This window comes from Talpa occidentalis, unplaced genomic scaffold (genome assembly GCF_014898055.3).
Source record: "Talpa occidentalis isolate TD23 unplaced genomic scaffold, MPIMG_talOcc4v2.1 talOcc4.2, whole genome shotgun sequence".
In the NCBI taxonomy this organism is placed as follows: Eukaryota; Metazoa; Chordata; class Mammalia; order Eulipotyphla; family Talpidae; genus Talpa; species Talpa occidentalis.
In genome coordinates this window covers 11,329,994-11,343,683 of record NW_023602073.1, presented here as the reverse complement: position 1 = coordinate 11,343,683, position 13,690 = coordinate 11,329,994, and the positions used below count along the sequence as shown (strand labels likewise).

Genomic DNA, 13,690 nt, shown 5'->3' with positions numbered 1-13,690 from the left:
GCCGGGATCAAACTCATGCTACAGAGGCAGAAGACAGCTCCATAGTGCTGTGTTGAACCCCTTTTGTCACCAGGGAGGCCCATCATCTACTTCTATGCATAAAGTTCTTGTTAAGATGGGGGTGTGAGGTGTAACCAGGGGGCCAACCTTTACTAAAACCACCACCACACTCATTTCTTCCCTCCAAAAACCCACGATCTTCATTTTTGCTCATGTATTTATTTATTGCATTTCCTCTCTCCTGAAACTATCACATCATAAGCACCATTTCAATAAAAGAAACAGGAAGAGGTCAAGGCTGTTCAGACTTCCGAAGGCTCTGGTGATAGAAGACAGAGCAAATTTATGGACCTGGTCAAGTGTTTTTATCTTTCCATGGGAGAAAGATATTTGTGACTACAAGGGTTAGATATTAGAAAGAATGCAGTCTCTCTCTAACTCATTATCATTTGTAAATCCCCTGACTGATTTGATAACAAATATCACTTTTCCTTCAGTACCACTGGCAAAAAAAGAAAAAATATCACTGTGATAACAAAGCTACCATTATTCCTGGTAGCGTTTTCCTGGGTCCTGTTAATAATCACACTTGCAGTCAACTAATGTCCTGGGTTCTCACATCACTGAATAAATATTGCCTGGTGGCAAATATTAGTATCCCCAACTTAGCATTCCAAAGAAGCCATGAAAACTATCAGAAAGGTCAGATCTCAGTAAAAAAAAAAAAAAGGCCAAGGCAAATTTTTTTTTTCAAAACCACTATTTCTACTATTCCACCTTTCAATTTGAATTCCTCTGGCTCTCGCTCTCCAAGGAATTTCCTATCAGATAGCCCAGTAGCATTATAATCCCAGCAATAGGCATGATTAATAAAGTTCTTCTAGAGAGACCTGGAAGCAACTTCCAAATCTGGAACTTCACCTCAATATTTTTTAAAGACATGGGGTACACAAACAGCCTTAAGCTACAGTGTTCAAGTGTGTGTGCATCCAGTTTCCTCAGAAATGATTCCCTAACTTTCTTGAATTATCAAGGGCTCATGCTACCCTAAATTCAGAATTACTCAGAGCAAACTGCTCATTTTCACCTCTGATTGTGCATGAGAACAATCTCTGGAGAACCTTTATAAAAAATACACACCCCGAGTTCCCACTTTAACTAAGAATATTGGCAAATGGAGACTACGAATGTGAAATTTCTAAAAATGCTCTGAGTAACTCCATACATAGCAGCATTAGGATGTACCATGGGGCTTCAATTGACGGTCTTTATTCACCCTAATCACTGAGCTCTAAACTTAGAAGAAATCCCAGCTATCAAAAGCCAACACATTCCTTTTACCAACAGGAGTCAGATCTATTGAGAAATTTGCCCAGGATCACTCTGGGTAGAAATAGGACTGCAAATAGAAACAGCTTCTCAAAAAACTTATCTACAAATGGGTCTCTCCTGAGGGATAAAATGTGGACCACACACTACGCTGCTTTAAATTTTAAAAGGTTACATTCATTTTTTATAAGAAAAATTATAAAATTGCACTTGTTAATCTTTCCACTCAATCTCCTACAATCACTTCCTGAATTTACCACTTTTATGGTAACTATGCAACACATCACCTACACCTGCATGAAGGTTATTGAAAATCGAGTTATCATATTTATAGGGGTAAGTCTTAGTGAGTAGTTGACTATGATGAACACAAGATGAAGAGGAGATATTCCTGAATTGTTAACAGTATAGCACGCTGCAATCTTCTGTACTTTTCTTTCTGTTTTATTTTTAATTATCAAAACTAAGAACTAGATCAGGATCACCACCCAGTCAAGGCATCTTATTGGTTCCAGGAAGGTATTTATATATCCCAAACCAAAAAGGATAGGCCCCTTAACAGTAGATCAAATAACATTTATTTATCTTCGTAGAAGGACTTTTAAATGCAATTTAAGTTGAAGGGAAGAGAAGGGAAGAAGGAGGTGAATTTTCCTTTGTTAAATTTCACAATAAATTTACACCCAGATGCAGCAAATGCTTTTCAGAGCTTCACAGTAGCTGAGATAATTATACTACTGCCTCTTGATGTGTGAGGCCCCAAGTGGCTGAATCCCAAGGACAGCATTCCAAAGCTTTGAAAAGAATTCTTTCAGTACACACCCACTGTGTGACTTGGTTCAGACCAAGGAGGGGGCAGAGTTCACATTATTGACAGAGATTCAAGAAGACAAGTAAAAATTGTCAACCTTCAACTGACTGTCACATACCAACAACAGCTCTAAAGCTTTTACCTATCATCTCCAGGTAATTATAAATTCTTCTTTTTTTAAAGACTGCATTTCTTTTTTTTTTTTAATTAATTGATTTATTTATGCAAGCACTGGGTACAGTCAGAAGTGCGGGAGGTTGAGAGAATTCACCAGAGTCAGAGCAGAGAGCAGAACAGGCAGACTGACGAAATACACTGCTGAGGGGAGCAGCGGGCGAGTCAGGAGAGGTCTGCGCGCCATGTGGGACCCTCGCCGGTGGCCGGGGATCGAACCAGCACTGCAGAGGCTGCAGGCAGCTTCGCAGCCCAGCGCTCAACCACTGGGCCACAGGGAGAGGCCCGCAGGTAATTATAAATTCTTAAGGATGAAAGTTTTATTTCACAGCAGAGAGAGAATGAACAAATGATGAATTAAAATCAGAAAGAATTTCAGAACCTTAGGTCCGAAAGATATGAATATTTCCTACATTAATAGCATGGTTTATGGCCATCCTTCTGCTCATTTATACCTGGTGGAAGCAGAGTGTTCTAATCCTCAACATGGACACAAAATGTAACACATCCAGTTTCAAGGAAATGACATCATTCATATTTACACTTTTTATTTTTCATTTCCTATTCAAGTATCATTTCATGAAACCAAGGGGCTGTATCTGCTCACTGCCATCACTGACATGTCCAGGATAATACTTAGGAAAGAGGAGGGGGCCAATATTCATTCAGTCAGTCAGTCAGTCATTCATTTTGTGTTATTTGAAAAATTTAAATCATGACTAAGCGCAAACAGGACACGGTACAAGGTCCTGGAAAGGAAAGGCATATAATGCATCATTCCATCTGGTAGTAAATAGCTCTCACTTTCATCATTCCTGAAGACAGATATGAAGACCAAAACATTTCTGCTACAAGATATATCTTGGGACTCCCTGGTGACGCAAGGGATTAAGACGCAACCTATAAAACTATCTGCGGCCACTGCAGCACGAGTTCAATCCCTGGCCAGGGAGTTACCCACATGGCACAGCAGACCTCTCCTAACTTGCCTACTGCTCCCCTCAGCAGTGGATTTCAGTCAGTCTGCCTGTTCTGCTCCCCACTCTCTTATCCCCCGCACCTCTGAACTGTACCCCAGTTCTTGTATGCATAAATAAATAAATCTTTTAAAAAAAGATATCTTTTCTCTTCTGATAGAGTAATACTATCTAAATGGGGTATCCTATGAATTCCACAATGAATGCTCATCCCAGTCCTGGATCCGCAGTGCCATCCTTAGTCCCTGCCATGCCTAGGAGGCCATATACAAAACGCACCTGCCAGGAGCCCAAAATCTCCTACTAGCTTATTTCCCAGGGTCTTAACTTCCAGTACAAACATCCCAAACTCACATACAGGGACCCACTCTTCAATATACAACCTCCCAGCCCAGTCCCAGGATGGACTGTCATGCTCACAAGACTAGGTTGTCTACACGCACTAAGTCCACGCTTCAGCTCAGGCTACCTCATCACGCAAGGAACTCAGAAGATACTGGAATTTGATTTCAAAGTTGGTCTTAGGCACTAATGAAGGCTCAAATTACAGTAACCCCACAGGCTCTCAAAAGGTGAGACCAGGAGTCCAGGAATACACAACCCATCTCTGCCTTAACATCCTGTGCTTCCTCCTCATACCACAGAAGCCAAACGCAGGCTGCTGCAAAATCCACAGGGTAGCTCTGCGTGTGCACGCTTGCCGATACCTGCATGCAGGGAGAATCTATGCGAGAGGTAAGCAAGCAGTGACACATGCCTCAGGAACCTCACAAGACGCTGCCTGAGGCTTCTGAACATATATCTTTTTACAACTCTAAACCCAGAAGTGCATTAGTGTTCTTGCAAAACAGGCTGTGCGGCAGTTTAGAAAGCCTGCATATAATACCTGCGTAAGACCTGTACTTAGAGAGGCCCTTTCATCCAAGACATTCAAAGTACTTTGCAAGCTCCCAGCTATTCATCCAAACACTCCAGGGAGGTATGCAGGTGGCTAAGGTTATACTCATTGAGGAAGAAACTGAGGCAGGCTGACAGCCTTAAGTACCGCTCTTGAAAACAATCTTTGCTTTTTGAAAATGAATGGCCTTAAAACATCCACTGAAATATGCCACCGGTCAATGAGGAGGAAAGAAAAGGTTTGCACGGTTTGTATAGAAATCAAATGGAACATACCAAAATTAAATACTATACCACATTAAATACCATAGAAACCTGGGCCTTGTCGAATTTCTTCCAGAAAAGGGATTAGCAAAATCACATCCTCAATGCACAGAAAATGGTTTGTCATTAAGTTTGAGATACAATTGCCTTTCAAAATACACATTCCGTAATCACAATTTTTAGACAGAAATTTAAGGTTTTGCCCCTAAATAGAATCAAGCTTTTACACTTCTCACCAAAAAGCACTTAGCAAAGGTGATTAGCATATTCTCTGAAGTCTAGATGAGATAGATTTCATTTACTTTTTAGTGGGAGGTAAATAGCCCCGGGGAAGGATGTCTGAGAGTAGAGGAAGTATTCTTTCATAAATAAGAGTTAAAGTAGCCACTGTAGTAACTTTAGTATGAGCAAAACAAAACTGCAAACAGTCATGAAAGTTTATGTTCACAACAACATTTAGCACCCCTATTGTATGCTAATCAGACAATCATCTCTGTGTTCATGGGTAACTCTTTACAGATGAGACAATTGAGGATCAGAAATATTTATATATTATAGTCGCCAAGAGCTTACAGTGGAGTTAAGAAAAATGTTCATTCAATAGAAGCGCAAATATAAAAATGTATATACCTTTATCCTAGGAGTTCACTCTTTGATGGAGGAAAGCAAAGTAAAACAACTTTCAAACAAGGGTGCACAAAACAGGACAGCAATGCTATAAAAGATGAACTGAGGGGCTGGGCAGGAAGTAAGACTCTGAAGAGGAGATGCCCACTTTAAAGGCAGATAAAAAGAAAGGACAATGACGGGCAAATGCCCAGTGACATTAAGAAAATCTCCATCTGAGTCCCTGGTTGGTCTAATGTGGGTAGAAAGAATTGGCTGTATGAGAACTATTAGAAGAAAATGCTGGACTGGACAGGTGTGGATGAATAGGAATTAGATATTAAAAGTTAATTACTTCTTATCATGTATACAATTCTTATCTCCTCCTCCAAGATGGCTCTTTAAGGGGAAGAAAAGAAAAAAAAAGCTCACTTCGATTCTAGCATAGTGGTGTCTGCCTGATGGTTTTTAAAAGTTTAGTTGTCATTTCTTCAGCACCATCATCAGAGCTAGCGCTTACATAATGACTCACAGGCACCACTATGAGCACATTACTTGTATTAATTTATTTAAGCCTTAAAAGGACCCAAGAAGCTCATTTCTATTCTTTGTTGTGGTTTTTCCAGAGAACTGAGGCATAGTTATGTGCCATGAGAACATCTGCTAAGTGGCATTTTATGGAATTCCTGTTCCCAAAGCACACTCCAAACTGAAGTACAGAATGTTTCTAGAGATTTCTGTCTTTGGGACTGTTAGGACTCTTCCCTCACAACCCATGCATCCTTACCACAAGGGGCAAATGTCATGGACTCCCCAGGGCCAGTCTGATAAGCTCATGAATACAATCTTCTCTTCCATCACCTAGTAGTCCTAGAAGTCCATCTCAGTCCATCTGCCATTGAGAACCATTGTCAAGGTGCCAAGGCCCAAGGTTCTAAATTAGCTGCTGATACACAAAGGATGTCACCTCTCACCATTGCTGAAGTCAGCTACTCTGACTACTGCCAATACCATTTTTGATGGAGTTACTGGAGTCAATTCACATACTCAATGTGGCCCAGAGATCCTGGCCAATCAGTTCGCTTGAGTTTTTGCTTTCACTTTGAATGCAGTCAAATCTCCCTAGGTTTCCAACAGGATTCCAGAAGAGTTCAACTGGGGAGTCACCCAAATGACTCAGTATGCTTTCCTGGGAAACCTCCTCCCTGCCATTTACACATTTTGAAGTTTGCTTTACATCAACAGTCTTCCATTCAGTTTCAAGCTCCTTTGGATAAGTATGGGAGGATGTATATTTTCCTGACTTAGGCTATATGTAGTAGGCTAGAAGATCTTCAACTTGCTAAATGAGTAAAAGATTAATTTTCTAAATCTACCATAAACTCTTTGAGACTGTAGCTGTCTCTCTTCTGTTCACTTTCTATTGCTTATTTCCCTGTCTGTAAAATGAGTTAATAATAACAGCACAGACCCACAGTGCTGCTGTGAAGAGTTATGAAACACTCAGATTGGTGCATAGCACATTGTCAGTACCCAATAATGAGCAGTTATTATAAATGTTATTTTCTGACATGTAAAACATTATTGTATTGGTTGTATCAGGCACCAGCAATGGCTAAGGGTCCCTTGGTCATCATCTCTTGTCAAATTCAACTAAGTCTTCCTACTGATTAAGGTCTTGCCTTGCTCCGAGATCTCTCAACCAGTAATGAAATGACTCCTGGACACCAACACACCAGACTCCAGACTTGCCCAGACAAGTGTGAATTTAAGAATATGCATGAGCACAGTGCCAGGTTTCCACCCCCTATCCAAAAATAGAGTGTTCCATTTGGTAGGTTATTTGGGGGGTCTGGGAATACTCACAAAGTATTCCATATAAATTAATGGAAACAGAGTTCCCAGACACAAAAACTAACCTACTAAATCATACCAAGTAAGTGTTCTACTTTTGGCCAGACTTGGGGGCTGGGGGCTGCAGAGCAGAACTTCTAAGAACAATGCCACAATACCACTTGCAAATAAGTCATGTTTTCCACATGAATTAGAAGCAGCAAAGGCACACACCGCCCAGGTAGGGGCTGTGCTGCTGAGTAAGGTCAAGTACACAACTGGCCACGAGGCTGCTCCTACCGACTTGATACGAGGCTGAAAGGCATCATGGCAACGTGCCTTGAGCACTTGGCGGACACACTCACATAACCCAGCTAATATCAGACGGTGTGACCTCAGCCTGGGCTAGGAGCCAGGGGTATCACTTGAAATCTGTGCAGTTATCAGATCTGGAAACTCTTCACTGGCTTTCGCTTTTAGCAAAACAAAAGGTAGCAGGAAGCAAAGGAAGCAAGAAGGTAGAAGAAGAAATTGTCCAGACTCCTTTACCCTGACTTACTTAGTGATGAATACATACTCACGATTCCATGGTAAACTACTAAAACATCTTCATCATGCCCTTAATCACTTTCTTTTCTCTTATATCTGAGAAAGAATATTCCCACTTCCTGAACAAACAGTATCCCTGCACTATAACCTCAAACAAATCCTATGTTTGGGTTCTATTTTTCTACCCTTTTTCTTTCACTCTTTAGTCTACTGGCCATGACATAGCCCTGTCCCACTATTCAAAATCTCCTTTCCAGTAGATCTTAGCAGAAAAGTTGAAATTGCACCAGTATTAGGTGTCTTAGTGATAGGAGCAAAATTTTCTTTTATCTCTTTGGGCTTGAGCTTCTATAGCTATAAAATGAAGTTGATCTCTGCAGTCCCATCACCATCAAAATTCTCACAAAGTCAAAGTCACAATCCATGGGTTTTCAGCGTGTAGGAAAAAAAAAAATTATGGGAGGACAGAACTCCTTATCAAGGGAGGGAAAAAGCTCAGTAGAAATACAAGATTTCTGGGGTGGGGTCTGATGACATAAAAGATTTAGGCACCTGAATATGGAAGGAAAACTTCTCTCAGCCCCTCAGTGGAACTGTGTACAGCAAACACAAAGGAAATAGCTGGTGGGGAGTCCAGTGACGTGAAGGATCCTTCAAATGATGCTCTCCACCAGTGCAGAGTAATTTTGCTATCTACTATACCTGGAAAATGAGAGACAGAGTGTTTTCAAGGGATACTTTATTAGGGTGCTTTTAAGTGATGCTTTTATTAGGATGCTTTTAAGGGATGCTTTATTAAGTTGATTAGATGTGATAAAGCATAGGCAATCAACAAATAATATTTCAATTGAATTAAATATCTTTCTACCTGTACTCTCTACTCTGCTCTCTGCTCCTCATTTAGAGAATGTTCCATGTGTCAGTACACAAATTTAGATGCTCAGACAGCAGAGGCCATAATTATGACTGCACAGCCCTATAGAATTTAATCAGTTAATGTTTCAGGATCTACCCATCTAACATTGACAACTCACAATCAATGAAAGAAGTTACTTTGTAAATTGGATTTTCCCCCATTGAATTTGATAGAAGCATGCATTGCTTGACTGCCCTGAAAAATATCCAGATTTACACTTGGTTTCCACTTTGTGGACTGGGCTTTATTTCTTAAAGATGGTAGTGAATGGTTTCACTACTGGCTATTAAATCACTTTGAAGAAGAGTTTGGGTGTTCTTTGTGAAGAGGATGCTATTAATTCCAGCATGTTATTTTATTTTCCATTTTTCCCTATTTCTTCCCCATCTGAAATCCCCTCTCTCAGTGGTGTGTCTAAGTGCTCAAGTAATACACACATGAAAGCATCAACTGACAGGTGATTAAGTGCCATCTCTTGGTACCCATACTTCTTAGAGGAGGTAGTACCCAAAACAGAGTATAGGCATTCCATCCCCTCAAGTACAATAATAATCCCTGTAGGGGGTAGTTCTGCAAATAAAACTGCAGCACAATGGATGTATAAATTAAGACTACCAATAACACTTGACAATACAATGAAATCTCCTAATATTCTCTTTTCTTATACACACATTACATAAGACCAGAAAATTCCCTTTCAAACCAGTAGCAAAATACAACTTGTTAAAACTCTTTGCAAGGTGAGTACTACATTCTCATTTTTCAGTGTTTGATTTCCATGTAACCAAGTACATATTTTGGATAAGACTATGAACTGCCACGCTGATAGATTTTCTTAAGCTTTAAGTCAGTCTCTTAGGCACAAAATACCTGAAAGCTTATAAATATTTAAAAGAACTTCACTAAAGTGCTAATCACTATTAGAAAGCTGTTAATCTTCATTATAACATTTATTATTACTACTATTGGTATTTTTATACCCATTTTAGGGCTGAAGAAATGAAGGTTAAGAGGTAGTGAAAATATTTGCCTAAGGTCACATTGCTAGTAAAGGTTAGAGCCAGGATTTGAACCTGGGAACTTTGGCTTCAGAGCCCATGCACTTAAGCTACCATTCAGTGTCACCCTGATACTAGTACAGAAATCTTTAATTTCAAAGTGGAGTAGAAAAGCTCACATATTACTATTAGAAGGCCAGGCTAACCCAGGTCAAGTCCAGAGTGTTTCGGCAATAGAAACGCCTAGATGATTTGAATGCGTAGATTGCTTTTCCTAAGGTATATTCTCCCCACACACAGTCCTGAAACAGGGTTATGGAAAGGGCCCCTATGAATTACGGGGATCAGCAAGGGCCCACGGCTATCTACCCACTCAACCACCTGCTTTCAGTTATCTGGAAATACTGTGCCTCCTTAACGGTGCACATACCAAGAAATGTCAAGACCATCAATATTTACATCCCATGAACCCTGGAGGTCAGTTCAAAAGGGTACCAATTATTTATGGGACTGTTTTAGTCACCTAGGGCAGATGGGAGAGAAGGAAGAGCATGGAACTGTTCCCATTTTATCTGAATGGTCTCTGATAGAAGTCTACTGCCAACGACGACGACATTCCAAAGTGAAAGGTAAAATTACTATTTTGAGCAAAAAATATTACTTCTGGTATTCAGTTTTCATGAATCTAATGGCACCAACAATAACAAGTCAGAAGACGGCATCTCGTCAAATAGTGCCTGAGACCTCTGAATAATAAGTGATTTCAAAGTGGTAGTATTCCTTAATTTAGAGCATAGAACACTGGTAGAAAAAAAAAAAAAAAACATTTAAACATGACCAAATACATTCAACTCTTCCTCTACTTGCTTAAATATAAAAAAATTCCTTGGATAAGGCCCACTTCAGAGCCAGTAACCTTTTGTCCTAAATACATATCCACATCCACATAGTTGAGAAACCCTTTACCTATCCTTCCCTCACATTTCATCACCTCAAAACTGCAATGAAAACAATGAAAATGGAATACTCCAATAAATATAGGCTAGTCATTTTGGGTAAGTTATTAAAAAAATGTTATTGAATTTGTTATGACACTTGTATGACTTGATAATACCTTGACCTGTATAAAGAACTGGAGTTGTGGGCCTGTGGCGCAGCAGTTGAGCTCTGGGCTGCGAAGTTGCCTGCAGCCTCTGCAGCGCCGGTTCAATTCCCGCCTGGCCAGCGAGGGTCCCACCTGGTGCCCAGACCTCCCCTGCTGCACCCGCTGCTCCCCTCAGCAGTGTATTTCTTCAGTCAACCTGTTCTGCTCCCCGCTCTGACTCTGCTGGATTCTCTCACCCTCCTGCACTTCTGACTGTACCCAGTGCTTGTATAAATAAATAAATCTTTATAAAAAAAAAAAAAAGAACCTGAGTTGTATAATTATGCCGCTAAGTTTCTCTGGCATCTCAACAACATTAAAAAAGTTAACAAACAAAAAACATAAAGGAAAGAGGTATAAAATTGAACAGAATACCTACATGATTTCACCAGCACTGACACACTCAACTTTTTAATGGAAAATCCTGAGTAAGTCAAACAGGAAAAATCTGACAACCCTACTATGTGCCACAAAGAGGTATAACCAGAGAGTATCAAAAGAATTTCCCTAGTTGAGTGTTCTCAATTTTATCTTCCTGTTTTGACTAGGTCTCTTGACAAAGGGCCTATGATATTATAAATTATCCCATTACTCACTCTTTTGGCTATCCCCACTGGAACAGGAAGGAAGTAAATCTTGGGGTCTTGCACATACATCCCTTCATCGTCATCCACAAGCAGGTGGCCCATGCAGTAAATCATGGTCTTCCACTGTGTCGCCGTGATTCACACCTGAAACGCAGCAGAGACGACAGGTACTCAGAAATGCTGTACCCCAAGACAGGTATCTTCATACATTAAAATGAATTATTTAGGCACACACACCAGCGTTGTTTCTTCCCAAACAGATATCACGCCTGCAAAGATACCATTCTAATTAATAGTCCCTGTCTGTGTTAAAGGCAAATTTTATAGAGCAAAGCTTTCTGCACAGGACATTACAGCACTTAGTAGCCTTTCTAAGTGCCATTAAAACCAAACATCTATATCATGCTGACCCTCTTGGCCTTGACTTTAATTAGTGGAACAGGCCTGTTGTTAGACTGACTTTCCTCGAAAACTCAAGAGGGCAGAAACATGACCAGTCATATGTTTTAAAATGCTACCCAATCATATAAAGGATCTCAAATGTACACAGAAGTGGTTAAGAATCAAAATATACCATCATTATGGAAAAAAAATATTTGAGGTTACCCCATTTTCCCAGATTCCATGCCCACTTAGTTACTAAGTCATCAGTAGTCAGAGGCTTCTTTTATTTAATTGCCAAAAAAGGGCAACCTGCATTCAATTTATGTGAATTTTGCAGATTTGAATAGGATTTTCTACTCAGTACATGCCAGCACTGTTTCCATTTATTTGTCTTGTTGGCGGGAGACAGTAACACAAGCACAAACTCAATGCTTCTAATAACATTAAAATTTCTCAAGCTGGGGAGATAAGTCTCCCTCTTAATAAGCAAAAGCCAGCACTCAAGAGAGCAAGGCCAGACAATAGAAAACACTTCCTGCAGATTCTGACTGTAACTTTTTTGTTGAGTTTGCACCATTATTATCAGCTGCCCTTCACAACTGCCAACCTGTTTCATCAAATTTGATATGGAGTTCATATCAGTAGGATAACAGTACAATGGTCTCCCAGCTCCTAGATTTCAGATTGATGAGTGGATGCAAATGAGCACTCCGTCTGCAAGAATTATTTTTTTTTTATATTTGACCTTAATTTTATTTCATTCCAAATTTTGCAACTAAAGCTCACACTGGGGGGCGAGGGGGGAGGAGTGGAGAGGCATTATAATCCTTCCAGCAAGAACTTGAACCAGGGTGACAGACTGATTCTTTAGCTACTTTTCAGCAAAATGGCCACCCCAAAGATTAGGCTCTGAAATGGCTGAGGATAGACATTTTTAGGAAAAGGGAGGACACAATTTTGACAGCAGTGAGTATCTATATAGGAACAAAGTATTTTTTAAATAAAAAACATTGTGGTACATTTTAAAAAGAGTAATGTAATTGAAAATAGATTTTTTTTTAAGAATGAACTCAAAGCCACTACACTTAAGGTTGTTATATTTTTTATTGATTTGAAAGGGCTTTCTAATAAGATTATATGTCCTACATTGTAAGGGGAAAGCTCTTTGATGGCACATAAATGAAATGTGGTATGCTCAACATTCAACAAAGGACTCTCTTATCCTGACTCCATTAACATTATAGTAAAATGAAGGCATTCTCCCTCAACTTTTTGATTGTGCTGGCAAAAAACACTACTCATAACACCTTAGCCTGAGTGTACATGCATATAAAATGTGTATGTATATACATTTGCCCCAACAAGCCAATGTAAACTAGTATCTGGCCTCCATATCAACACACATCAATATAGTATGTTACTAAATAAAATACATCTTGATGAACATTCCACCTCTAAACATCAATGTCCAGGGTTACTTCAACCTTACTAGCGTCATCAAGTACTTCACCAATGACAGGTTTGTCTTCGTTTTTTTTGTTTTCTGTTTTTAAGATTTTTTTAGGTATACAAGTGCTGGAGTACAGGCCAGAGGTTTGAGGTATCAGAGGATTCACCAGAGACAGAGTGGGGAGCAGAACAGGCAGACTGGCTGAAATACACTGCTGAGGGGAGCAGCGGGCGAGTCAGGACAGGTCTGCTGAACCATGTTGGCACAAGGGGTTAAGCAGTTTTATGAAGCAATCTGCAGCCCCTGCAGCACAAGTTCAATCCCTAGCCAGCGAGGGACCTACCCACATGGCGCAGATTTTTTTTTTTTAATTGCACTTGTGTTATACTTTACCTCCAGCTTTAAACCATACAAATGGAGGAAAACCAAACTTAGTAAACATCCCTCTATCTTCAGGTTTAGCAGAATGTTATTTCTAGACCTAAACAACACTGCTATAGAAACCACAGATGCTAGTGCCCGTCAGAGCTGAAGTGTCCAAAGATTAACCCACAGCCACCTGGCCCGGCATTACATTCCAGGGTCTCTTCGACATGAATGCAAGATGCCTTTTAGCTAAAAATGTAGACATCAAGCAGTTGCACATCAGACCTTTTTTAAAAAGGCTCTTTGGACAGGCTCATTGGCTTCTGCTATCCTAAAACAGCAAATTCTGCCTTTTTTTTCCCTATAATACCAGTAAACCACTTTCAAGGTCAGAAAAAGTCTACT

At 40.0% G+C, this 13,690-nt stretch overlaps 1 long non-coding RNA gene across 2 annotated transcripts in view; it reads right to left on the bottom strand.

The window, feature by feature from the left end:
- Positions 1-13,690, bottom strand: part of LOC119251684 (uncharacterized) — a 352,458-nt gene that overhangs the window by 120,416 nt on the left and 218,352 nt on the right. For both annotated transcript variants that reach the window (XR_008552996.1, XR_005126568.2), the window contains exon 5: positions 11,095-11,229. This is a non-coding gene — a long non-coding RNA (uncharacterized LOC119251684). The remainder of the gene's footprint in view (positions 1-11,094; positions 11,230-13,690) is intronic.